We start from the raw sequence: 27,626 nt of genomic DNA on the forward strand, positions 1-27,626 counted from the left end.
TTTTTTACTGAGTACCGGGAAAAGAATAGCTATATCTGAAGGTCTAGCTACAAAGAGTAGTAATTCTCCCCAGTAGTTATTGTCAGCGTCTCTCCTGAATTACCTTGGTCATGGAGGTGAAGCTTTTGCACATCAATGAGTAGGAGATCTGGTCAAATGAGATGTACCTACATGCTACATAGTTATAGGTGTACACATCAGCTGACCCTGCTTAGAGTCACACATTCTCTCTCACTTCTTGGCCTCCAAAACAGCTGAAATGTTGCAAACTGGTAACAGGAATTCTAAATGAGAAGTAGAAGAATTTTGCATAAATATTACATGCAGTCATGAATAAGACATTAACACGTAACCCGAATGTTTTCTACTTGTATCTGAGCAGTAACTGCAATCTCAGCTGTTTCAAAATATGTATTCTTTCAAAATACCAGAAGGCAGTTGTACATAAAAGATCCGTTCTCTTTTGGTGTATGAATCAGCCATGAAAGAATTGAAGTTGCAATTCATTCTCCTGTCTGCTCAGCAAGGAGAACTACATTATTACTGATCGGGGACAGATGATAATGTTATAATTAACCCTGAGATAAAAACTCCTGGGAAAAAAAGAATTGGTGCTCACTAAAAATATTCTGGGAAAACAAAGAAAAAAGCAAGTGACTGAGACTACAATAGAGCACAATTTTCTCTAACTCTACTCATGCAGTATTTTCTAAACCAGCATGTACATTTATTAATGAATGTCCCACTTTCTTTGACTAGCAAATCATTTGACTGCCGCAGTAGAAGCCTTTGTTCAGAGTTATAATAATCAATTGCATTTACAGAAAGTTAACATTTTTTTCAAGACTCTCTGGAAGCTGTATCTATGACAATTGAGCTTATGATTTTTTCCTAATGCTAGGACAGACTGTCCTTTAGCTGGCAAAGAAACAAAACAAAAAGCAAGGATATTTTATTTATCATTTCTTATTCTTTTAAGTAAAATACAAAGGCAAATTATGTGAGTCTTCCTTCGGGTTTCAGGCTTGTAGTTTCACTTGGACTTGAAAAATGCCCACTATCTTTTAGGAAAAAACTACAAAAATACAAAAAGAAGACTGCAACAAGTAGAAAATGGAAAACCAGTTCTGTAAAGGAAACAAATCACAGCTGGCACTTGGGATGGGAAGAGAGAAAGACACTGTGAGGAGGCAGGTTAAAAATCTCTTGGTAGGACTCCAGAAAGTGTTATGGGCAGCTGGAGGTGGAACAGGGAGAGCAGAAGAGGTGATAAACCTTTCCTTTTTGCTCACTTCAGCCCAGTCTCAGTGCTTGTCCAGATCCACAGCTTGCTGAAATCACCAGGGCTCAGTGGCTTTGGCTCAGGACTTCAGGAGGCAAGTGTCCCCCCGGACCTGGGGTGCCCAAAGTTAACTTGTTTGAGTGCCAAAAACACAGCTCCCACATTGGCAGCATCCCTCAGGCTTTGGGGCCTGTTCGTGGAATGTCAGCTCTCACCAGGGTTGTCTGTTTTTTTTCCCCCTAAATGTCTTTTTGCAGATTTTGCCCTGGCTAATTACCTGTGAGTCTGTCATCTTGCAAGCCTGGCATCTTGCTGGTGGCTTGTAGGTGAAACCTGTGCCTTCAAGCATGGCTTTGCTGGGGGCTGTGTAAGAAAACGGAAGCAGTAGGGATGCACGGGGCTGTCGAAACTCCCAAGGGGAGGCTGCTAGCGGGGGTGACAAGACTGGATACGAAATACATCCAATTTACATTTCATCACATATTACTGGAGGTCATGTACTTCGTGTCTAGAAAATGAAGCTGTTATTACAAGATGAAAACCCATACACTGTAAGGCTTGGTTTTGGCTGCAGTGCAAGACTGTGCTCTCAGGAGCTGAGTTGCTGTGAAGCAGCGAGGGACACACTGAGTCACTGTGCGATCCAGCAAGTGCTTCTCAACTGGGTAGCAGTTGTTTTTCTTAGTCTCCACATGCCTTCTGTTCGCCTGCCAAATTCAGCTGACTTGTCCTGCCTTGCAGCCCTCTGGGAAGACAGAGCAGGCCTAGCTGGCAGTCACAGCTCAGGCAAGCTCCTGTCAGCTCACACGTACTTCAGCCCAATGGAGAGGTAAAGATACACGATGTCTTTCAAGGAGATACGTGCCCTGTCATTAAGTACTAGTGGGCTATGTTTCACACTGGTTCTTGAGAGATCCAGAGTAAAATTAGTGGGGCAATGCCAAGAAAGGCCAAACGAGACCCCTGGTGCAAGAGCCATAAGAACGCTTGGGCCAGGCCCGCTGCTCTGGGAGGTTCCTTAGGCCTCCTGCTGGCATCTTTCTACACACTTTCTACATACTTCAGTATTCAGCCAGCTTTACTAAGAGGAAACAAAAATAATATTATTAGGGAAAAAAAAGTATAGCTGATTTCCTAATTGCAGAAAAATCAAAAAACCACTTTATGCACAGTCCCAGAAGCTTATGTCCTTTTTCCCTTCCCTCTCCTCTCCTTTCCCAACCACCAAATCTGCTGCTAGGCACTGAGGTGTGTATGAATTGTGGACAGTGTGCATTTCCGAAATACGCTCTGCTGCTCACCTAGTTATAATGTATGTAGTTAGCCCTTTATGATGGACCACAGATACTGAAACATTCACATAGGCGCTTGCTGTAATTTTTTCTTTAGAGGACAGTGGTGGAAGTGCTGCCCATGACTACTTAGGTGTTTCAGTGCTCATCCAGAAAGCAGCAGACCTACCTGCAGTGCTGAGCTGATTCAAAGCCCTATCTTGACCCTTGTAGGAATCTCCTCCAGCCACTGGACTGCATACTTCCATGGAGACATGGCACTCCCTGCTTCTTCCCTCAGAGCAGAGTATTGGAGCAGGAAAGAAACAAGCTTCAGAGGGCCAGGGAGAGAGAGAACAAGCATGAAGACACCTTTGTAAGTAGTCCACAGCACTAAATATTCGGGTGGGGGGAGAAACAATCTGTACTTGTTTTTTTATAAATTAAAGTGGTCTTTGGTCTAAATTTACTTGACAACTATTGGCATTTGCTACCTCTTCACTGTAAGAGAAGTTTAAGTGATGTATACTCCCATCACAGCTGTGAGAATAAATACCACAAACGGACCCCCTCTTGGAAAATTACAGGTTCTTCAAGTAAACTGGTCCGATGGCTCTTGCTGGAATGCCATATCCTACCTGAGCAGAGACAAACTAATGACTCACCAATACTTCTAGTTGGAAAGGTACAGGCTGTTTTCCTGTTGATGAAAGTAAGTTCCCCTCTCTCACTGTAGCACAGACTAGAAGTAAGCCCGAGTCAACCTTTATTGTTATAATGAGTCACGCACACTGTAGTGACTCTTCAGACCTCCCAGTTATGTATGGAGCCCTCTTGTACTGGGTGAAATAAGGGACAGTCAGGAAAACAGAGAGCTTCCCAGGTCAGTCCCGTTCTCTGACTCTTACAGTCATGGGTTAGCCCAGCAGTGCTCTGAGCTGGGGCTCTAAAACTGCTGGCTCAGCAGCCTAAAAATAACCAGCTTGGGGATGAATTTGCTAAGGTCATGGCCAAGTGCATGCATTTCGTGGCATTCATTTTCTACCCCCTGCTGGCTCTGCTTCTGAGAGCAGCAGGGGATGTAGAGTCACAATGGTCCAGACCTCTGAGAGGGGAGTGAAGGTCAAGTTCAATTACCCCGTAATTGATAAGCATGGAGCCAACAGCTAGGATATGAAGACAGGACAACATGCCTGTGTGTGTCCCTCACCCCAGGCTTGCTACTAATGCTGGCCTGCCCGCTAGAGATGTTTAATGCTGTAGGCTGATGCTTTGTCCTATATCCTCATGTTTCTCCATCAGATTTTTCTCTTTAATCCATTTTTTCTGGGTATCTGGGGTTGTGTTTAGACATTAAACAAGACACTCAAACCCTAGTTTTCCTTGTACCTAAGACCTGAGAAGTTACATCTTAAAGATCACTCAGATAAAAAAATTAAAGCTATACAGTTATAATATATATATTATGCATGTCTTTCCAAATACCAGTGCTTACTCAGCACCTTAGAACCCAGCATAAAGAATAAGGTTTATATCAGATCTTAAATGGAAATAAGAATGTTTTTAAAATCTGTATTCAGCAGAAAGAAATATTGCTCTCCAGTAAAAGTAAACATTTTGCTTTCTATGTAGCTTTACAAGGACAGGCAACAACAAGGTGGATGATCTTTTAGAACTAACGCTTTGTCCTCGAAGATATACAGGGTAGTGTTGTGGGAATACAGAGGCAAAGAAAGGCACAGAATAAATGAAAATTTTATCACTGACCAGTTGCCGAGTTGCACATTTTGAAAGTTTCTTCAGAAAAATTGCTTAATCAAAACCATTAAAGTAGGTTTAAAATCCCAGCAAAGTCTGTAAAGCACAATACAGGAATGACTGCGTTAACTCTGGCAGCCTGTTGAGGCTGAGCTTGCAGGGCATGAAGTAGCCACGCAGTCCTTTGAGTTCACCATCTTTGTAGGTTAGGTCCATTATTGGTAATAATTCCTACTGTGTTTACAAGTTGGTTAATCACTACAAGACAGCTTGAATGCAATGGGGAACTGGGAGCTGGGGGAACTTATAAGACAAATTCCTGGCTGACAGTTAACAGATTTCAAAATGAACAAGCTGCAAATGTAGGGAACGAGGTCAGGCTGCCCGGTCCAACTACCCTACTGACTTACTGGGACGGGGAGAGGAACAAACATGCAGCACACAAGATACTAGGGCTGGTAAAGATAAGAAATGCTTGTAACTTGCTATTAAAGTGTTTGGTAGCTGTTCTACCAACTTTGATGTCATACCAAAGTTTTAAAGCATATAAAGAAGGACTTTTTAGAGAAATGTGATCCCAACGCCTCAGAAACTGCTCCCACATAAAAGAGAGAGGTAAAATAACATAGTAATGCTCCAGTTACAAAATGCTAGGAGGAAAATTACAGGCAATTTCAGTCCCGTTGCTATTTTTTTACTGCTTTAAAGGAATGCAGTAGATTACCTGCATTAGACAGGCAGGCTTAGAAAATGGATCTCTTTTACAGGCTGCTATAGTCTCAAAGACTTTAATGCCTTTGGAAATGTCTACACAGCAAAATAAAGGACATGAAATAGAATGGTAAACCTCAACAAGCTTTTATCTTGCTATTACAGATTACAAAAGCAGCAAAAGCATAGCAGGTAGGAAGGGCTTTCCACACCAGCATGCGTCTGTAACATCTGTACAGAGCCCCGGGGAGTTTGTGTTTGGGTTGCTGGTTTGTGCTCCAGTCTGTGTCAGTCCATCCTGTGTTGTGCAGGCATGCTTTCTGTCTTACAGGCAGAACACACATGTAGACACCAACGGTAACAATGCCTAATTAGTGGAGCTCCCCTCACCCAAATGAAAGCTGAACAGGCTGGGGTCAAAACCAATTTCCTGCAACAGCAAATGGTGTCACAGTCGGCAGAGGCTTGGCTTTGCATAGCAGGTTCATTTTAACTCTTATGCAGAAAACAGGACCTGTTAAGAAACATCTGCAGGGAAGAAACTTTTCAGACTGGTTCAGCCTATTGCCTAACTTATTTTTAAACCTTCACATTAACATTATTAGCACTGTTACCTGCACCATGGCAGGTGCTGCACGAATAAGGCAAAGCAATAGGGGAGTAGTTCCCTAGTGTAAGGGGGGGGATTGAGGTGGATGCCACTAATTCGGGTTACTGGTCACCCCTACAGACTCTGAACAAGAAAGCAGAGCACAAAATGGCACATCAGTAAAACCAGAAGTGACAGCTTACTGTGTCCGTGCTTTGCCAGCCCGGTGGCTGCCATATTAATTGGATTGGATTGGATTTTTTTTTCTTCACTGAAAAGTAAACTGCTTATGTAAAAAATCTAACCTACACACCTTTCCTCCATTTCTGACCTACAACTTGTCCAAAGAAAAATCAAAAGAACTTGAGGCAAACATTGAAGACACTGATTTCCTTCCCCTTTGATTAGCTGAAAGTGATCTGACCAGGAAAAAGACTGCTAGTCTGATCTTGACTGGTCTTGATCCTCTTTCCTTGACCTGCTAGTAAGACCGCGTATGCATTGAGTAGTGTTACTAGCTCAATGTGCACATTTCCAGGGGAGTTGAGGAATACAAGAGAGAAGGGGCTTACCTGATTCCACTTTTTCCAGCTGTTTGCCATTGAGATGGCATTTTCAGCCTTTGGCCATTTCAGTGAAGAAATATCATCCCAGAAATATCCATACTAACGTGGATACTAGAGATGTGTATCTCTACCCCAAAGCTTTGGGTGGGTTAGTTTTACCAAGAGATAAGGTGCGTGTTCATGACCACGATGGACACACCTTTAAGTCACATCTGTGTAAATCAGTCCCGTTACAGGGATGCAACACATCTACATGAATGGCTTTCCATCAATAACCTCACTGGTGTGCATTTTCCTAAAGCAGATAATGGAAAAACATGCAGCCTTCACAGCTGAGAAATACCCTCATCTTTTCCTATTACAGAACAGTAGCGGTAAAAGGGACCCAGACAGGTCACACAGCCCACCCTGCACCTCCCACCCCCGGCAGGAACAACTAAATTTAAACCATCTATCACAGGAACTGCTTACTATACTTTTCTTGTCTGCTCACACATTCTTTTTAAGCCAACCGTAACCTTTCTCTTTCAATTAAAAGAGGATGGATGATAACTTTTTCTCAGTAGACTTCCTGCTGTTTCTCTCTTTTTATGCACTGTTTTTTGCTGGATATTTTTCAAAGTCAAATGCCCTCGCTAGAAGTCCGGGCACCTTGTTTTTGGAGCTGAAACTGCTGTTGGAGACCGCTACTGACTAACGGGTGGAGACAGGGATTAATGTCATTTTTGTAAGAAAAGCATAAGCTGGCAGAAAGCTATGGGGAATATATATATTACAGTGGACTTTGAGACAGGCATTATGTAGATGGTACATTTGCTTTTTTTATCTCATAATTTCATTTTCTGGGACAGATTCTCAGCTTGTGTAAACACAGTTTCACATACAAGTGGCCCGTGCTGGCTTACACTAAGCACTAAAATGGCTCTCAGTGTTGGTTGATAGCATGCTTGAGCAACCTTAAGTGAGAATTCACAGTATTTCTCTCTGGCTTCATCTGCTCTGTACACCACGGTGTTCACCAAGAGGCGATATAAGCCTGTGGGAACACACAGATTTGTTTTTACTATGCAAGGCTGAGAAAACAGCAAAGATCCCTTTTCCATTAATAAAATAGAGATTTTACATACAAGATGCTCTGACTCAAAGGAATATTTTGGCCAAAATGCTATGCTCTGATGGAACTCAGAAAAGTACAGACCACAAGAAATCAGCTTTGATGAGCAAATGGAACATAAACACAGTTATCACGTAATTACATCTCTGTCATTCTATGCTGCAAAGTCCAGGAAAACGATGGCAGAATAAGAGCATGAATACAAAATAGCCATTTCCCTATATTTCAAATGATGCAGAAAGAAGTAACAGCCTATCTGTTTCCACTGTGCAGTTTTTTAGTGTTTCTGAGCAGTGCTCGAATGGTAAACACTTAATAAAGGGGAGGGGGGAAAAAGGAAGTCTCCTGCCCGTTTTCTCCTCATATGTATAAAACTAATTACTCTGCCTTAACAAGGGGAACTTTGTTCTCATATTTTCCAAGTTTCATTCCAACCCCTGCAGCTAATCATGACCACGGTCGCTGATAATGAGTAGTAAGTTGCTGGAGTTCTCCGAGCCTGATAGGTGCATTCCAGCCTGCATGGTGTAGCTGTGCTTCTCTATACGTTATTGTTCACAGATGGTAGCTGTCAAACCCTGTCAGCTTCATATACACATTCAGAGAGTCACATCCGCATTCCTGGAATTTATGACTGCACAGCCCTCACCTTCTAAGGCCCTTAATTCAATAACATGTCACGTCCCTTCAGTCTCACCCTGCTCTAAAATACTTTCACCCACTTACAGGCCTTCCATTTAGGAAAAAAACCTACTGAGTTATTACAATGTAAATATTTTAATAGAATAGGGGGGAAAGCCTATCAGGCTTTAAACAGCCCCATTATTACATTAAGATTGATGATCAGGAGCTAATGGAGCATTTGCTTTAAAAGTTTATTTAACTACAGGGAAAGTGGATCTAGATATGTATGTATGCTGACTGCCACATCGCCGAGTCGTTGGGTAACAGCACATAACATGGAGAGATGTGTGCCCGAGCTTCATCTTCCAAAGGGTTACTGCTTAGTTCAACTTTGGCTAATATCTAAACCCCATGCGAAATGAAAATATGTATTAATGATTTCAATTTCATCTTAAAAGCATTCAGTTTAAATGAATTAATGTTGCACTTTGAAGATGGAAGTCAGAGCACGCTGCCAATAGCAGCATGAATGAAAAAGGAGAAACTTCTTCCTTTGTCCAGAATGAGTAGTGCAAATAAGTAAACAGAGCAAATAAGGCATAAAAAGTAAATAAAAGGCAGATTTTTTTTTTTTTTTTTTTCCTCAAAGATGTTTCCAGTAACCCAGGCAGAAAACATGCTTGCTGTATGCCCCCTTCCCTGCTGGAGTCTTCTAGCCAAGCTGCAGCTGGCTTAGGGAAGGAAATCTGCAGCGGCACCTTCCCAGAGTTTTTGCTTTTCCAGATCAGCTCCAGCATGAATCAGGGCAGCTTTGCCCTCAGACTGTGATCATCAGTACTTGTACCCGGTCACCTCTTGGTTGTGACCCTATCCACTGCAGAAAGAGCATTTTTGCTGGAGTGCAAAGACCAGACAAAAGCCGACCTAAAGGTGCAGTAAGACAGGCAGGAGGACAGGGAAGAGATGCAGAAACACGTTTGGGCAGCGCTGTAAGCAGCAGTCCCTGCACACAAGGTACCACCTCAGCAGCAAGCCACCAGGCAAATACCCGCCTGGTGGTGAACCTTCACTGAAAGGTGAACTGGGAACACTTCTTAAACAGAGAAAACTCAAACTGCCCACACACACAAAAAAATAAAATTATATGTACAGAACTCTTCCCATCCCACTTTGTTCTTATAGACAGGCCCTTACTGGAAGGCTTTTTTTTTCCTCCAGTTTCACCTCTCCTACACAGTAGGAGCACCCAGGCATTGCCCTGCTGCCACCCGTGTAAGTGACTTGGCAGGAGCTCACTGTGTGTCACCCGTAACTCAGCAGAAACTCTTGCTGTATTGAAAATTAAGGTCATCTCGTGCCACAAACTGACTGGAGCAAGTTTTCCTCCTACACGTCTTTCAGGCTAAAGTCACCCAGGTTGCTGCCATGAATAATGCGGTAGGACAGAGCTGGTCCTGGAGAAACACTTCAGTCACGTCCCACGCCCCAGTAAGAGGAAAGCTCTGAGTAACCTGATAGGGGTCGCTCTGAAGGCGAGAAGCGATGCTGGAGTCTCCTTTCCCTCATTAACCTTTTTTAAATAACCCAAGACTCTTCTCAGTGTCCCTGGTGGGAACTGGTGCCACCACTGAGGACATGCAGCACACCCGCTATGTCACTGTTACGGCCATCTCTGCTACAAGCATCACCACGAACCCATTGTTGCGGCAGTGATGTATATGGCAGACGAAAGGTTTGTGAGACCGTAACTCAGACAGAGCTCAGTGTTCTGGGACCGCCACAGCGGCGACCTTGAGATCCTCTCACAGTGGGGCTCCTTTAAAGGCTCCCCCACATGAGAGCGCATCCTGCCAAGGTGAAGGTGCAGCACGGGTCAGAGGCTGGCTCTTGAGAAATCTTGGGAATAACATTCCGAGAACGGCATGTTCTGTTGTGTTCCTTTGCCTCCTGCAAAAAGGTAGCAGTTAAATCACTGCACAATGTATGAAATGATACCTTGGTGCTAGCAGCAAGCAAGCAAAAAGTGGCGCCGGGGATTTAACTCAAGCTGTGGTTTTAAATCAATACATTCAAAAAGAAAGCGTGATAAACCAAAGGCACCTGGGAATGTTAAAAAAAAAAAAAAAAAAAAAAAAAAAAAAAGGAACAAAAATGCAACTACCCCATTAGTAAAACATTAACAAGGTGAAGAATGTTTTCTAGCAGTAGCTAGGCTGTGATTTCTGAGGTTCCCTCTGTGCCACAGGTCTTCTCTGTAACTGGGCAAGTTGTGTGCAGCCTGCCTCTATCTCGGGAGAGATTAATACATTCATGACTCCAAAACTATTGAGGTATCATAGTAAAAGTGACTGCAAAAGGGGCTGCATTATCACAGGTCTGGACTTGAGTCAGGAAAACCTCTTCAGTCAGGAAAGCACTTCAAGTCACCAGGAGATACAGTCTGCTCATGGTGACACTTCCCCTGGGCTCTGCTCTTTGTCTCTCCAGAGGGCTGAGGCGGAAGGTTGTGAGAAAGTTATTCAGTAGGAGTTTATCTGCTTTTAAATTATTGGAAGGGGAAAAAAGCAATGTATAGGCTCTGGTTTTTAAAAAAGGCTCCTATGTATAGGTTTTTTCTGTGCCAAGACAACACTTCAGTCTGTTCTGCATAGTCGAGCGCTGCAGGGCATACAAGGGAGGAGAATTACACACGACTTGCTAACAGAGCCATTTCACATCGCTAGATGTGAAATCTGGCAGCCAGGCCAGTTCTGGCTCCTTACTGATTTCCTGATAACCATTCAGCTCGAGCTATACAGGACGTCTGAGAAAAATAACCTCAAGGAATGATCTAGTCTTCCTAAGAAGATCTGTCTGCATCAGTCAGCCATCTGTGTGGAGGCAGCCACAGTTATCAGCTTCCTTTTCAGGTGTGTTGGTCTGTCGCCGGGGGCATCTGATGAAGAAGCACGGCATAATTAGGAGAGCGAGGAGCAGCAGTTAGTGCTGATGGTGCTTCAGTCCCACCGCCATGCAACGGCCAAACTGGTGCTGGGGTAGGAAAAGCACTTATTTTCTCAGTGTGTTTTCTTTAAATATCTCACCAAAAGACAGACTGCCTGGCCACAGCAAGCATGTACAGAACACAGGGAATGTGGCTCCGACCTTAGCTGATAACTTAAGTGTTAGTATACGACAAGTAATTGCAACCCATACCCAGAAGAAAGTGATAGGAAAAAAAAGACTTCTGAAAGACTGGTTATATTTTTTCCTAAATTTTCAGAAGGGGAAAGCTATTACTGCAGTCATGAGAAGAAAAAAAGTTACCCTCTGTGACTCTTGCTTTGGACGAAGGATGGGAACTTTTCCCCCCTCTTCATCCCAGTCACCCTCTGTGGCAGGAGGAGGAAGCTCACGCTGTACTAGTGCTGGGAACAAAAGGAACAGTTCTCGTCTCTAGTGCTAACGACCTAATACCGTTCACAAGTACTGCCAATTTCAGTCAGGAACGTGACCAAGGTACTGCATAGGCAGTTTGACCCAGCTGATGTGCCTATTGAAAAGGGCCTCTGGTATCGAGTTTGCATGCAGCTAGCCAGGACAGCAGACCACCAGGGACACAAAGGCAGAGCAGACATCCTTCACTCAATTAAGCAAGCAAGCCTTTTGTCTTCCACCCAGGCGTTACAGCAACAAGTGTACCTAGGCATTATTTTTAAATATAAGTGTAATTCAAACATTGCCAAGCCAATTAGATGGTTACCAGAAAGGTCACAAGCACCCTCAAAAATAGCGCAAATTGACCCATTTTCTAGTAACAAAAAGCCTTGGAGGGATGACTTTTTGGCACTTTGCATTCATTTATTTTCATCCCTCAGTGTTATGCTATCAGCTGAAAATCATCTCAAGTGCTAGTTACAGTGCGGTGGTGATAAGTACCTTGCTCTCAGGCTGGAACAAGGAGGAAAGCTGGGTGATGCTCTTCCCATTTACTTACTAAAAGTTGAATATGTAGAAAAAAAGTAAGAGGGTAGGCCAGTACAGTCTTGAACAGAGGTGGTGAAAGATTAAAGCCTAATGGTTTCAAAACCCCTTTAAAAATCGTTCTGAGAACAAAACGTACTTGCTTTCCTCACTATGCTGGGAGATTAAATGAGAACAAAACAGTGCACAGGCTGCCTGTCTCCTTAATAAAAGAGTCACCAGGCTCTGGCATAGATCTGCAGTAATTCGAAAACGAGATTGATATGGTTATTAACAACCATTTAGCAAATGGCTCAGCTATCAAGGTGGGATTGTGGGGTTTTTGTTGTTTTGTTTTTGAGTTACAAAATAAAGGCAGAGAGGAAAAAGTCACTGGTCTTCAATCCCATCTGAACAACTCCACATTCCTTCAGTGCTGGCTGTTAACCCTTTGCTGGCTTTAGCGGTGGTTCAGATCCTACAAGGGCTCATGAAGACCTTGGTGCAACCCTCTAGATAATTTTCATCCATTGTCCCTTTGCTTTGTGTAAGGTTGAGATTTTCAAAACTGAAATAAATGAAGTTTAGTTTTCAAAAAGAAGTTTTATAATAACTTAGAGTATTTTTCCCTTAGCTGATGATACAATGCAGTGTTTTGTTTTTCAGTACCATGTGCTTTTCAATATTTCACCCCTTGTTCAATCTGCTTTTTTTCCTCCTTTCAAGCCAGCCCATGATTTCACTTGAACAAGGCAAGTGATTGGATTATGCCCTGTATCCTGGTTCTGATATGCTAATATTTTCTTCACAAGACATAAAGCCTTTTTGTTGTGATTAATTAGGTTTCAGAAACGTATATAAGACATTTTGCTTGAATCTTACCATTCCTGGGAATGAAGGGAGTTCCTTTTCATGTTGCTCTGCATCAGGGTAAACCTGCTATAAGCTCTTGCTTGGTAGCAGTTTTGCTACTCTGTGCAGAGGATCTAAGATGCTTTTCATAAATGGGACATGAGTATATCTTGAAACAAAATGGCTCTTTTGTCTTCGGACAACTAAGGTGTTTGGCTGTTGTACAGTGGGTACCATGAGGCAATGGATAACACAGGAAATAATTCATTTTCTCAGTGCAGTAAAATCCATTATTTATAGAAGTATGATAATAAGGAGACATATTTGCTCCTAATTCCAGCTACTTAAAACAGTTGCAGAAGATCGTAGTTATTGCTGTAATAAAATCATTAATGCCAGAAATCCCGCACTGCTGCTGGATGCCCAGAACTATGGAAAATCAAGTCCCGTAGGACATATCCAGGCTCCTATAGCATAATACCCCCCACAAAATTAGGTCTACCCAGATTGGCTTGCTTCCTGCAAGAAGTGTAAATGCAATTTTACCACGTTCCCTCTGGGCTTGTTTTCTGTGCTTCTCTGTGCTACTCCAACAAGGGCTGATTCTATATAAATTACAGTCGACTCTTTTTTACATTGCAGTTATCACATCCTTTTAAGCTCATTTGTAGCTCCAGGAGAGAACAGAAACTGAACTCCTGAATGCGGGCACTGTGCCCTATCTAGCCATACAGCCGGCTGGGTGCAAACCTCCACTGGCAGGTGAAGTGTAGGGAAGCCATCCATTTCCATTACCTTCCTCTCCACCCCCAGCTCTTTTCTGAAGCCATAATGCCCTACAGAAGCTGAGCTGGCTGGGACCTCCAAGAGAGGTCCATATTACCCTTGTTTTTTGTTTTGCTTTCAGCTGAATTAACAGCAAGTACCTAAATGAACAATTCTTTTACTGGACAAGCAGCCTGCAAGCAAATTTAGAGAGGAAAGATTACTCAAGGTTAAAAAATCAAATGAGCCTTTAAAGCAACATTACTGAGTTGCTATGTAACATACTTAATCATATGCCTTGTGTTTCAGGCACATTTTTAGCGGGTTATACTTTGTTCACAATCATATGTCAGCCTCCTAGGCTATCCATCTACAGACACTGATAACCAATGACTGGTATTGAACATCCCACCTCTTGCTATGTTATAGATCAGAAGTGTGTGAAATGCTTCTGATTCTGTTATATATGCTATCAAACAAGAAGACTAGCTTAGCTTCAATGCAGATGAGGCATACTGAGATTTACAAAATGCCTGCACTTTGTTCCGTCTTTGGCAATTTCATAACTGCTCTGGATAAATTTTGATCACAATTACTTCCCATATTGACTTTGATTTTGTGTCTTGCCGTATGTCAGTACTTTTTTGGTGGAAGAGGCTACTGAGATTATGATGCCATGAACAATATTTAACATCTCCCAACAATGGGCTTTATTTCTTTTTTTTCCTTTTTAATGGATTTAGGGGGACTGAAGAAATGGAGTTCCCACAGCAGGTAGCATTCATTTTGTGATGGTTTTATTGAACCATTTCAAACCAGAGAAACCAAACCTAGCTCTCCAGGCTCCTGAACAAGATGTAAAGCACAAAGCTCTAATTTCATTTTCTGCTTTCATTCTTCAGAAACATTCACATAACCATACCTACACCTGTCATCAATCCACTCCAAAAAAAAAACAACTTAAATTTACAGTGGCTTTCCAGTTGCAAAATAAAGTTGGAATTACAACACCCCTCAAATCTAGCTCCGGACTATTAAAATAGTTCATATTTGCATGAGTGCTTGCATCTTGTGATGCCTCTATTTCATGACACTAAGGGCACAAACCAAGCCTTCTTGACAGCCTACAACTACATTTGTGTATTTTGTATTTCTTTCAGTGCCTACAGGAAAATAAGCTTTTTTCCTCTTGGCTTCATGATATAAGTATGATATCACATTATCAACATTTTCAGTGTGGCAAATGACATTTATTTTGCTGAACTAAAATTGCCCTGCCACCTTATTAAGGAGCACCAGTGGCTTTGACTTTAGTAACCATCAGTGGCTTTTCAAAAGTATTTAGCACTGGACAAATGTTCCTCTATCAACATCAACAATGAAACTCTAATTTCAAAAAGAGTGCAAAGAATCCAATTCTGGATACTTCTGAAACACCCTACCCTAAAAATCCTTACTTTAAATCACTTCGAAACATGCAATCTATAGAATCTACCATGAGAAATTCTGCCAGAGTGGATCTGAAATGCAGCTGAGAATACAAGCAAATAGATGATCCTGTTTATATTCTTACCTGGAGCTTTGAAAGCTGGCAAAATAAAAAAATAAAAATAATTTACTTGGAAGGAAAGAAAAATCCTCTCCATCCCCTTTTCAATACATGAAATATTCACCTCTGATTTATTTTTCCTTGAGAAAATGGCAACAGCATTTTGCAGGTTGAATTCTATGCAAAACCTTCTCAAGCAGTCCAACTTGTACTCATGGCACCAACTTGACGTCAACTGATGTTAAGGCAGTAAAAATATATAAACTACAGAAGTCCAATGGAATTAAAAAAAAAAAAAAAAAAAAAAAAAAACAGAACAAAGGTGTTTAAAACACAGGCTGTAACTACTTCAGAGATGTTGATTACAAGGGACTTTTTCTCTCTGTTCCTAAAATATTAGGAATATGTAAAATAACCTTAAGGCAGACTCAGTAATTGCACAATTACTTTAAAGAAAAACAAGAAGTGGTGAAATGGCAACAATTCACTGATATTCAGAATTTAACTGCAGAAGCCATGGTGGAAGAACAGATCACTTCTGTAGAAGAATAAAGATCATGATTCTTAAAAAGAAAACCAAAGGTAAAGTGTATGAGTCAAGCGGGAAGCTTACGACACCCTGCTGAACAAGATCAGAAATGAGTTCTGGTTAGCAGCATGAGGATGAAGTGAGAAATGGTATAAATAACCTGACTTTATGTAACCCACACCCTTCAAGGCCATGCCAGGACACCTGGTAGCCCAGCACAGAGCAGGCCTGGTGAGCATAGCAGCACAACTGAGGACAGGACCTCAAATCATGTCAGACGTCAGTCTCAATGCTACCTAGATCTGAAGACCTCATTGCTAGGTCTCTAGTCAGAATGCTGAGAGAGCAGCTCCTCCATCACACTACAGTTTACCTGGATGACATCTTCTAAGAAAAATGGAACACCTGTAAGAGTTTTCTTTAAAAATTCAACAATGGTAGTACCCTCTTTCTTTTTCCACAAAAATAGGGTTACATGGCAGCTGTTACTTACTACATGAATGCAGGATCTGCTTACAGTTCATGAAGTGAGAGCTCATAGCATTGTGAAGCAGTGAGAGATGTGTGGGGTATTTAAGAGGGGGTATCTTCCCTGTTTTTCTTTACCCTTTTATTTCATATCTAGAATATACCAATAACTTGCAGAGAACACTGGTCTGATAACTGGAGCTGCAAACAATTAGTCATAATTCAAGTCAAGAAGGAAAACCATCAGCCCCTCTCTAAGTGGCATAAATAAAAATACTTGAGTTCTCGGTGTTTTGTGATGAATTCTTCATGTGCTTTCTTTTAAGCAATTTCCAAAGAAAGCGAGAAAATAGTTCAAGGAAAGTTTATAAAAATATTCGACTACAGATTACATAGTGCATAAGCCAGGTGGTGCTGATTTCGTTACAGAATTACAACAGTAGCAATCATCTGTTTTCTCTTCCTGCTCACCTCAAAAACATGCATCCTCCCAGGCACGAGAAGAAAAAATGATGTTTTTGGTGATTTGAAAAATCAGTTTAACACTGTTGGAAATTGTAATCAGAGTTGTCTGGATAGCTACAAGGCACAGCTGATATTTTCCCCTATCTTAAACTTAGATTTGTTTTGTTTAGCCCCTCTAATTTTGTATTTTTAGCATTTATTAAAATCTGTTGCTTCACCATATTCCCAGTCAATTCAAGGTAGTTTTTTGTTTGCCATTTCTGAGAAACGGTAACAACAAACCTCTGATACTATGGTAAGTCTATTGAGTGTTCCTAAATTGGTTGAAGGAAGGAAGCTCCATGATGAGTGAAAATTATGGCTCCTGCAGAGGAAAATTGCAGCCTGAGGAGCCTGGGAAGAATGAGAGACTTGGTGTAGAGCTTAATAGGACCAATCTGTAGGAGTACCTTTACTTCTGCCTCCTGCTTTGGCTCACAGTACATCGACATACTGCAGTCTTGTCTCAATTCGGGTGAGAAGGCATGAAATACTTCCCATGAGTCAAAACAGATACATCAATAAAACATTAATTTGGAAGAAAAAGCAGAGGTAACCATAAAATACATCACGCTGTTGCTTATTTGTATGATTAGGAGAGCAGTTTCCTTTAACCACAAGATGTAGTAAATGGAGCATCATTCTCCAGGTCAGACCAAGAGCACAGACTGGACCTTCCTCCATCAGGGAGACCTCTCAGCTGCAACGCGATGCAGGGGGGGACCAGACCACATCTGCAATGCTAGGAAGACAGCACCTACAGTTAAGGTACCTGAAACAGGGGTGCTCTCCCTACAGCAAGTAGTGATGTAGCAGCATCTTTTTGCATACAGCCAAATGTGATGTATGCCTTGCCATCAATTACAGACAAGCAAGGAGTGCTGTAGTCAACTAAAAGGATTCCATAAAGCCTTTTTCTAACCAGTTGATGCTCAGCTCCAATAAATATACTCATTATGCAGTATGAGAAGCAGCAATGACTTGAATCCAGGACACGTTTAATCTCTTCTTATAGTTCTTAAGGTTGCCTTTTAATCATTTTCACATTACTATTATTGTAGAGACATATGATAGTTAAAACATTTCTACTACATATATGAGAACTGTCATTGTACTTCCCCCCCCCCTTTCTAGCTTTTCTTGATAGCAGGTGTGCGTCTAGATTGAAGACCAGTTTTCTTGTACTGCAGCAGCACAGAAGCTGGTTTTTTTTGTTTCTTTTTGTTTAAAATTTTATTTTCTGTTTCTTTTTATCTTTTTCTTTTATACCACACAAAGGACAGAGGCCATAACCAACCTGTAAACTGAAATGGTGACAGCAAAGACTAAAACAGCAGTTTTGAGGAAAACCATGGGTAGCTGGGGAAAAAAAAAAAAAAAAAATACTGACATACTGCAGCATAAAAGCAATCCTAGAAAGTTTATGCCATACTGGACCTGAAATCAGTATGAGTCTGGGTATGTAGGAGATAGCACATTATTTCTGGAAACAAACTTCATCCTTCTGTATAGTTTACTTGGCTTTGTTCCCTTCTGGTTACTTTCCTAATAAAGTATGTTTATGCATTTTAAGTTTACACTTTGGAAAAAAGAATGAAGCATTAATCTAATAAGATTCAGTACTAAAATCCTGGGGACATTACTGTTGGCAAACTTTTCGAGTAGTGTGCAGATAAATTGCAGATATTTTTTTATATAGAACTCTTATTTTCTTCCACTTTCTGAACTGCATGAGATAATTTTCTATTTTTAAGGGACAGATCATGATATAACCAAACAGAAGCTGGGATTCATCCTCCTACATCAACTGTAATAAGGCTCAATGGCAGAAGCACTAATAAAACCTAAACTAAATTCCTTTATACAACTTCAAGTTCACCTTCACTTCTCAGGAGGAGGACTGAAAAACAGTGACTCATAGGCCACATACCACCTCTGCTTTGGTGTGCAATATACCACTGAGAAGGAAATAAGCAAATAACAAGTGACTTCACCTGCTACCACATGAGACAAACTAGGGACCTGCATCTCTTGTTGCCTCCAAACCCTGGAAGTGCTAAAAGCTGGAACTCCCAACATGTTTTCATCCTCTGATCTTGTGTACAGTGCTCTTCCTAGGACTCTACTTATTTCCAATTACTACTGCTCAAGAGCTTAATCAATTTAAAATATATGTTGTGGGTTAAATTAACTTCGTGCCTTAGAGTAAACATATGTGCAATAAAATCTGAAGTCACTGTTCTCAGCTTCTATGCTTTAATCTGAAAGAGTATGACTTTTCAGTATTATAGTGTTCAGTACTCATGCATTGAGTCAAAACCATAGAACTTAAATATCAAAGCATGTGAAGAAATCTCTGATCCTTACATCAAAGTCCACTGAACAGAAGAGACCCTCTTTGCAGCAGTGAATGTCAGTGAAGGTCGTGCAGCTTTCACCTTTACTTAGATAAACAAAAGTATCAATGTGTTGAAGAATCCAGTGCCAGTTGCTTCTGAACCCAAATGATGAAAGTTTTAAGAAAATGTGTTCTCTACATATCTGATATCTCATGAATACAAAAGGAAACTCTAGTTTTGTAGGAAATGCCTGCTTGCACAGATCCAAACCAGAATGCATGGGATGCACACTCATTTTTTAGGCACAAGTGCATCCAGCTTAGATCCTCACCCTACAGCTATTTTGCTGTTTTTCACTTAATAAAGTTTCAGGATTAACCAGAATCTAGGTCTTCCAGCTGCAGAATCACAAGCTCACTCTCACTGGTCTAAATCTTCCTAAAGTTTAAATAAAATTTAAATGACTTTAGCAAGATATACTAATGAGCTAAAATATGAGGCTAAAGCTCCCCCAGAAAGAATGAAAATCCTTATTAAAATCTCTTTCCAAAACAGGCCTAACAAACTTTTGAACTAGCTGCTCACATTCCAAACAAATCCTCCAAATGCTTAAAAAAGAGAAAAACAAAAAACACCAAAGAACAAGCCTATTACTAAACCAGTACAAATGCTTATTTCCAGCAAGAGTTACCTTCCATTCTCATGTAAGAACAGAACCTTTCCTCATCTCCTCTTCTGAACAAGGTGCTCCACTCTTTCCCTCCGTAGTCTTGTTCTTGTCCCCTCTTCTTCCTCCTAGTTAATAAAAGAACCTCCCAGCCAAGATCATTTTAGACTCCCTTTAAAAGTTATGACTGTTGTGCTGCTATGTACGAGGCTACTCCATAAGCACATTGCATACTTCATCTTTATCTGCATTTCCTTTGATTACCAAGTCTCAAAATCAGTTGTAACGACTTACTAAAAGGAACTCTAAGTAGGAAACTGAAGTAAGAACTGAAGTAGGAAGACAGTTTGTCAGCTGTCTGCTAAAACACTAAATACAGGCAAAAACCTCCCTTCTCCTGCCCAACAGGCTATCTTCGGTCTTGCTGAACAAATTTAACGTTCCTGCAGATTTAGTCAACAAAAAGCCAAAGCAGCATTCTTAAATTTGCAAACAGCCAGAGTAAACAGAAATGCACAGATTAAGAGCTATGTAGTAGCTCTCATCCATCTTTATTCCCTCCCCAGCTTCTCTTACAATGCCTAACATACAAACCATACATACAGAAGTTTATGACAATCTGTCTTGATGCCAGTTAGCCAGAAACAAGGCTAGTTAATACTTATCTGTGATTGTGTAAACCAAGCTGTTGACTGTTCTCCAACAAACCTGGCCTTTTTTTCCCCATTAGTATTCACTTTTCCAATGACTAGAGGAAAATTCCAGTATTACAACCTTGCTTAAAGGATTGCATTCACACAGATCAGTCTCTGGTGAACTGCATAGCCTCAGGCATACAGCCCCAGGGTGGTCAGGACAAATGAGCTGATTTAATCATTACTATCAATTTTAAACTTTATTTGTATGCTAGTGCTAAACCCTTTGGTTGCTTCACTGCTTTATAATGTAAGATACCAACAAGAACCTGTCTAAAATTTATTAGAACAAATTGGTGAATAAGGACCAAGTCATAAGGATTCAATGGTACTCACCAAGAATAAGAAACACAAAATTGTCACTACATGCACAGTGAAGTTGAAAAGTAATGACTCAAAAAACAAGTCTCTGAAGGAGTTAGCAAGCACAAAGCCTAACTCAAGCCTTTAAGCCTTCAAATAGGTCCTCCAAGGGCCCTACAGCTACTACGAAATAGAAAGGTCCTTTAGAGTGCTCAAGTCCTTAATATAGAAAGGAGAGAAATGAATGGCTAGTTTTCAGAAGAGAAAACATTTCAGAGCCATTCCAGCATTGATGTTGAAGTAGTCAACATGAACAGACTGCAGACTCTAGATCTTTTCTGTTGAGAACCTTGCGGACAGAACAGCAGATGGAATCTACTGCCAGTGTTTGCATGACTAGTTAATCTGTGAAGGAAAACTCCAGCCCTAAGCACCACAGGGTGCTTCTACTTCCTTCAGAGGTCTGGAAGCATAGACAACTCGCCGTAATCACCAACCCAAGCCCTAAGCACCACAGGGTGCTTCTACTTCCTTCAGAGGTCTGGAAGCATAGACAACTCGCCATAATCACTAACCCAAGTTAAGGAAAACAACACATTTAGAAAAATATGTATACTGAATAACTGCAAGTTAGTGTTCAAATACCGAAGAGACGCAATAGCTAGAAGACCTGTACAGGGCAGAATGGATCAGGTATGAAACCACATTCACAAAACTGACTAGCCTAGGTTTTAATCCTTGAGCATGAGTGGAGTAAATGTCTAAGATGTCTGACAGCTTGTAGGAAAATAGTCTGTTCTCAGGACAGAAATTAAGACCATTATCAGTTTAACATAGATTAAAAATACTTTTTGGATGTACTTGAAATTTAGTTTTTTTCATTAGTACAGTAGTCCAGAGGAAATGAAAAAATGAAAACACTTCAGATAAGCCTGACAGGCTATGAATAGATCACTAAATACTTACCCCATTTAAGACATTTAAGCAAAGAATAATTAGAAACATACTTCTGCTAAATGGGAATTTTAATCTATCCAAGGATACTTAAGTTAGACCCTAAACCTGCACTAATTCACTGACCTGGGTGTCATCAATAGAAACTGCCTAACAGTTATTTCTGTCTTAAATTCTTTCTTATGCATTCTGTGGAAGCATTGGCAAGTAATAGAATGCATAGCAATTACTATTCAAATTTCATGCTGAAGTCTAATTTCTTGGCCTCGGTGATACAAGCTTTCAATTATGCAACAATATCAATCCTGCTCTTCACAGATCTTCAGACTAGTTGTTCTTTACAAGGAACATGGTAGCAGACATTCCTTTGCAAATTTTAAATGGGCAGGTAATGAGATTCCTGAAGTGAACACTATTACATCTTAAGCAAGTTTGATACAACCTATTGACTACTTGAACAACAGGCAAATTACATACAGCCTAATGAAATAATTCAAAAGTTGGGCAGTTCATCCAGATTTTGCATTTTCAACTTTAGAAAACCATGATCAGACATTCAGAAGATTAAGAAAGCCTTTTTCAATGGATTTGTAAGTTAAGCCTTTAAACAGGAAGCACCTAGACAAGGAAACTTCAGAACACAAGCTTCTGGTAGAATCTTTGTTTTATTTCAATTAATCCACACAAATACATTACAGAACTTTAAGAAACTTCAGTTTCAACCAATAGCTAGATTCCTGTTTAAACAATAATGGAAGATATGTAGCTGTAGCCATTGCTTATCTCAATTCCACTTGCAAGACAACACATTACAGAGGACAACTGGAGTAATCCTGGGTGGTCAGTAGTCATCCACTCAACAAATCACAAGCTGACATTTAATATCAGTTCGAATCCCTTGCACATTCTGGTTTTCTCTCTATAAAAGAAAAGTTTAATTTGCAATCACCATTGTACACACAAAAGGACATACATACTAAGATTCAACTGTATTACCATGCTACATGACACTGACCTTTAAGTCAAAGGTATTTCTCAATGCAAGCCATGTCATTTGTACAGGACAGGATTTTCCTTGCTCATACAATTAGTACAGATCCCAGTCTAGAGGACCAGCTTGATACGAAAAAATGGATCCGCTTTCCTCATATGCTTTCCAATTTAGATTGACTAATCCATATAAAATCAGATTTAAAAGTTCTAAGTTTCCACACTGCTTTCTACTACTCCAAGCTAGTTTCATGTGTGTTTTTTTTTAAACTACATACCTGGAGACCAATCAATTTAGATGGAACTCTTGACTCAAGCTGTTTATCACACAAGCTCATGAAGTGCATCCTAGGTGGTTAAGCAGTACCATCACACTTGAAAACTCTGGAAATATATGATTAACATGAAACAGTTAGATAGCATTATCATCAAATGACAGTTCAAATCCTACAAGCCACTTTGAATGCACTAGAGTTGACTCAGTAAGTTTCTGAAGTTCAGTGGTTTCACGTGTTCCTCTCAACATGATCCAAAGAAGAGTTTCAGCCTCACCTCTGGGTTGGAGAGAGAGCTTTTATACCCCTCTGTGTTGGCCACTTAAGACACTGCCAGACTTAAGAGGGCAAAGCTAAAAAGGGGAGTAGATTTTATAATACTTTTTGCTTAGTAAGATCTGAATTTGCCATTTACCCAAAAGAGATTAAAACTTGAAACTTGTCAATTATCAAAAAGCAAGATTTAAAATGGTCTTTAACTACCTTTACATTAAAGCCCACTTACCTTCTTAGCAGAAGGTATTGTTCATTCCTAAGTAGGGCTGAGCACTGCCTCCAATTTAAGTGTGATCATCCACATCTAGGCCATTTCAAACGTGGAATTTCTAAGTGTCTCCTAAATAGCACAAGAAAGACAATAATTATTCTAGCATAATTTATAAAACATGCCTAATTAGACCTTCTTAAAGCCATATTCCAGATCTGAGAGTCACTTATTTGAAGTTATGAATTGATATCTAGCACAAAACATGAATGGTTTAATCCATTCATGTTTTTCTACTCAGATTATTTAAACTATCAGAACTAAGTCTTTTTAAATATGCTGCTAAAGATAAAGTTTTTAAAGCCTAGATTGCTTTTCATGTTGACACTACTCTGCAGATGTTTCCTTTTAGACTGATCATTACCTGCTAATTTGTTGCTACCTTGTACCTACTTGCATATACCTTGTAACAAGAGCACACCAGGGATATCAAAAGCTACTGTTGCAACACTTTAGAAGGTGGGACACAAAATCTAAGCAAGCTGAGTTCTCCTGGTTTGAAAAGCCATTTTATTGAGTCAAGCCCATTTATAATGTCTACTGCATCAACCAAACACTGCAGGTTACCAGAAAAACCAGCACTTTCTTAATGAAGCTTATAAAAACACACCGCATTGAATTAGAGTAACAGTCTATAGAGCTCAATTTAGACAAAGGGAACAAATGTATGCCACTATCCTTTGATTTTTTTGAAGTCCTGTAGGGATTTAAGAGTTGACTTGACCTTGTGGGTCCCTTCCAAGGGGGACCAACGGATGCCCCTTCACCACCGTGCCCTCCTTACCTAGGGATATTTGAAGGGGAAACTCCAGACGCCAGCACCGGAGGCCCATGGGGCTCGGCCTCCCACCCCCACGGAGCCGAGGGCGGCCTCCTGGGGCTCCCCAAAGCCCCGCCGACACCCCAGGACGCTTTTTGCCGCCATCCTCCCCGCGGCTCGGCACTGCGGGGGAAGAAAGAGAGAAAGGGGTGAGCGCGGGGGTGAGAGAGGCCGGTGAGGCGGAGGGAGGGGCGGCTTGTGCCTCACGACAGGATGCAGGGCGGAGAGGGAGGCTCCACACTGGGTTTCTGTGAGGGAAAGGCGCTCTATCCCCCTGTGTTGACTCCTCGGAGCACCACCAGGCTCTGAGAGAGCGCATATGAAGGGAAGACTCGAGGCAGCCCCACCCCACCCGCCCCGGCCCCCTCCCCCCCAAGATGGCGGCGGGCGGGCACCCACGTTACCGCGTCGGCGTCTGGCGGGCAAAGAGAGCAATCAGCCCTTCCCCGGCCCTTAAATACCACCCGCCGCTCCCGCGAGACCACCGTGCTGCTGCCTATTGGTCGAGCCGCCTCACGTGACTCGCACCGCCCCTCGGTGAAAAAAGGCGGTGGGGGCACAGCCGTTGGCTGGCCCTTCGGGGCAGCCCTCGGACGGTTGGGGTGCTGCTGGGTCTCCTCGCCTCCCACTGGGATCGCTGGGACTGGGCTGCTCCCCTCACCTCGCTGCCGCCGTCAGGAAGCGGCGGGCTCGCGGCCTGGGACGCCAATGCTCAGCTCTGCCCAAATTAAAGATCTGCGTGTCTCCAGTATGCCCAATCAAAGGCGTCTTTGGCGTGAGGTAGCGGCTGCACAGCGGTTTTAAGAGGCTAAGTGCAGCTGATCTGTGTATAACCCCCATAAGCCCTGCCTTAGGAGGCTTAGGATTTGTCTGCAAGGATAGGGAGGTAAAGCCTCAAGCCCATACTAATATCCTCACTGGTGTTCCAGCACGCCGCTAATGCCCTCCCTGGCATTACAGCACATCGCTAATGCCACCCCTGTCACATGCAGGTCCCCAGAGCATGGCTGGAGTTCACCGAGAGGTGTGGTGGCACCAGGCCTGCTGCCCAGCGAGTCAGCACGCACCATGTCCTGGCTGGATGCAGACCGCAGCTCTTCCCCCTCAGCCAAGGTGTTTGGCCTGACTGGCACTGCTAAGAGGTTTCAGGGTGAGTACAACCAGGTTAGCACGAACCATGTGTTAGTAATTTGTAGCAGAGGTAGGAGATGAGAACCATGGCATCTTGGTTCCCACAGAGTTCTGGACTCAGTAGTAATCCCTACTTTGCACACAGTGGGTATACTGCTGATATTTCATAGCTTCCTGTCTCAGGGAGAAATGGCACCTCTTGGCTCTGCCACCTGAACAGCACCTACCTGTCAGTGTGTGGAAAGAAAACTACAGTTTGGCACACCATCTCTGAGAGCTTTCTGATCCCTACATTTAAATTGTAAACAGCAAATCTAAGCTAGTTGGTTTGATTAAGCCTGAAACAGACCAGAAGCAGTCACATAGTTGCAACTGAGGGATAGTTCTAGATATTTTCTTGTCACTTCTAGTTACCTATGCTGTCTACATCTTGATAGTTGCTTAAAACACTGTTATAAACCATGTGCCAGTACCTACATTGTGAGTACCTCAGGATTCAAATGAAGTCTTCATGGCTGTAGGTAAGGTATTCATTCCCTGGGTATGAGTATTTGGAGGCACCTGGGTTCAGGTTATTTCATGAGGAGTTCTCTGCAATGACTGTTTTTCTACAAAGAGATAAATCAGATCAGTCTTTCCTTGTAATGTAGCCAACAGGATGAAGTGGTAACCAGCCTTTACGTTTTTACCATCCATGCCAGGTATCATGGGAGCTTGACCAGCAAACACAGGAGTATCAAGGGGGGACAAGGATAGTTATGGACGTTTGTTACAAGAACAGTACTTAAGATTCAGCTACATATGTGCTACCCTTGTCCCACTCAGGTCACCTCTTGATGAAGTTGAGCCATTGCTTTTTGCCAGTGTGAGGGTTGAACAGGTTCTGCACATGCCCAGGAAGAACTATCAAGCACCTAGTCAACGATGTCAGCAGACTTATGTCTGATTACAAGATGTAGGCACCTCTGATGTATGCAGTCATCAAGAAGAATATTTGGAGGTTTGCATTTTGAACTTTAATAAGTGACAGCTGTGGGCCTGTGTTATTTAGTGGATTTAAAGCTGCTTTTTTAAAAAAAGTTTCTCTGGTGATCTAAATCCAGCTGCTCAGGTCTTGAAGATTGCTCTAATCATCAAAGACTCTATGAGATGCATGAATTTAATCTCAAGGTCATTGATACTTTGATATTTGATACTTCTGTCAGAATTTCATTTGTTCAAAAACATCACACCAAGCTCCTTAAAACACACAATTATTACAAATGTTTCATTTCAATTTCACTGTTTTTCTTCACACTGATATGAAGGAAAACCAAGCAAGAAAAATTTTGGATGTGATCATCGGTCTTTGCTGATGGATGTCAGTAGCTATCTACATGGTAGATTTGGGTCCTGACCAAGCAGCCTTTATTTTCTTTATTTTTATTTTTTCTTTTTTATCCTGTGTCCAATGCAATAAGACTGTGCCTAAAAACAAAAACTGTGGCATGCTAATTTAATAGAAGTGTAATTTGATTAATTTATGCCACAATTTACATAAAATGAAAGGGCTATTTTAAATTCGTGCTCAAAATAGACTAAGTGCCACTTTCAGCCTGTCTACTGTCAAAATATCCTTTGTGGTTTGTTCTCAGTGTGTATGTTAGTTAAAATTAGAGCCTGCAGAATAGAACAAAAATAATAAATAAAGTCTTTGGAGAAGAGGAGGGCAAACCAGACTTGTTATTTCCTTTCCAGAGGCAGAAATAACAATACATTTCTGTTAGAAACTGAAGTTTTCTGTTATTTTTCCTCAGTGAGTCTTTTCTTGTTTGGTAAATTACTTCCATGGCTAAAAGACTTGGTCATCTCTTTCTAGGCAATACTTAATGATTAAGACTCAAACAGTGTTTTTCCAACTGAAAGCACATTTTGTATAGGTAAGAAAAATGCCAGTAAAGTTCACTGGTGAACTTGCTGAAGTGCCTTATAAAGAGGCCATTCTATGAGTGCCTACTGTATGGAAATACATGGGAATATTTTAAATTAAGTAGTGTGTCAGGAAAGATTAATATTTGGTAAATCAATAAACCAATAGCCTAATATATAGAAGTTCTCTTATTGTTGCTGTTCAAAGCTCCTAATTCATTTTTTTGAAATGTAATTTAGCAGAAGAAAAAAAGCAAGAGTAAGATATTGTGAGATAATCACACCTCTAGGCCATTATTGAGCAACAAAATGACTGTAAAGGCCTGCTTGTAAATTAAATTGTTTAATGGTTATGACCATAGAACTGTGAACTGTTAGCTCCTTTTGTCTACTCAGTAGGCTTCTGGTGCATTCGCATCTATCTTTTCCTGTCTTTGGACCTTTGAATCTGATATTTAATGGCAAAAAAATGGAGT

General features: G+C 41.3%; 2 long non-coding RNA genes and 1 other non-coding gene across 6 annotated transcripts in view; 1 reads left to right on the plus strand and 2 right to left on the minus strand.

Annotated features, from left to right (window-relative positions):
• LOC118165612 overlaps positions 1 to 15,863 on the plus strand; it is a 22,601-nt gene extending 6,738 nt beyond the window's left edge. The window contains exons 2-3 of the long non-coding RNA XR_004750135.1: positions 2,788 to 2,929; positions 15,535 to 15,863. This is a non-coding gene — a long non-coding RNA (uncharacterized LOC118165612). The remainder of the gene's footprint in view (positions 1 to 2,787; positions 2,930 to 15,534) is intronic.
• A 6,265-nt stretch (positions 15,864 to 22,128) lies between these two features.
• Positions 22,129 to 25,044, minus strand: LOC118166848. 4 transcript variants are annotated; one of them, XR_004750759.1, is made up of 5 exons: positions 24,516 to 25,044; positions 24,076 to 24,234; positions 23,253 to 23,363; positions 22,751 to 22,856; positions 22,129 to 22,401 (listed from the first exon to the last, which is right to left on the minus strand). It is a non-coding gene; the product is annotated as an uncharacterized LOC118166848 (long non-coding RNA). The 4 variants fall into 4 exon arrangements; XR_004750758.1 differs by having other exon boundaries at positions 24,511 to 25,044; XR_004750760.1 differs by lacking the exon at positions 24,076 to 24,234 and having other exon boundaries at positions 24,516 to 24,535.
• On the minus strand, positions 22,981 to 23,098 carry LOC118167288. Its single transcript, XR_004751085.1, has one exon. It is a non-coding gene; the product is annotated as a small nucleolar RNA SNORA26 (small nucleolar RNA).
• Positions 25,045 to 27,626: the final 2,582 nt, after the last annotated feature.

This window comes from Oxyura jamaicensis, chromosome 4 (assembly GCF_011077185.1).
Source record: "Oxyura jamaicensis isolate SHBP4307 breed ruddy duck chromosome 4, BPBGC_Ojam_1.0, whole genome shotgun sequence".
Lineage (NCBI taxonomy): Eukaryota > Metazoa > Chordata > Aves > Anseriformes > Anatidae > Oxyura > Oxyura jamaicensis.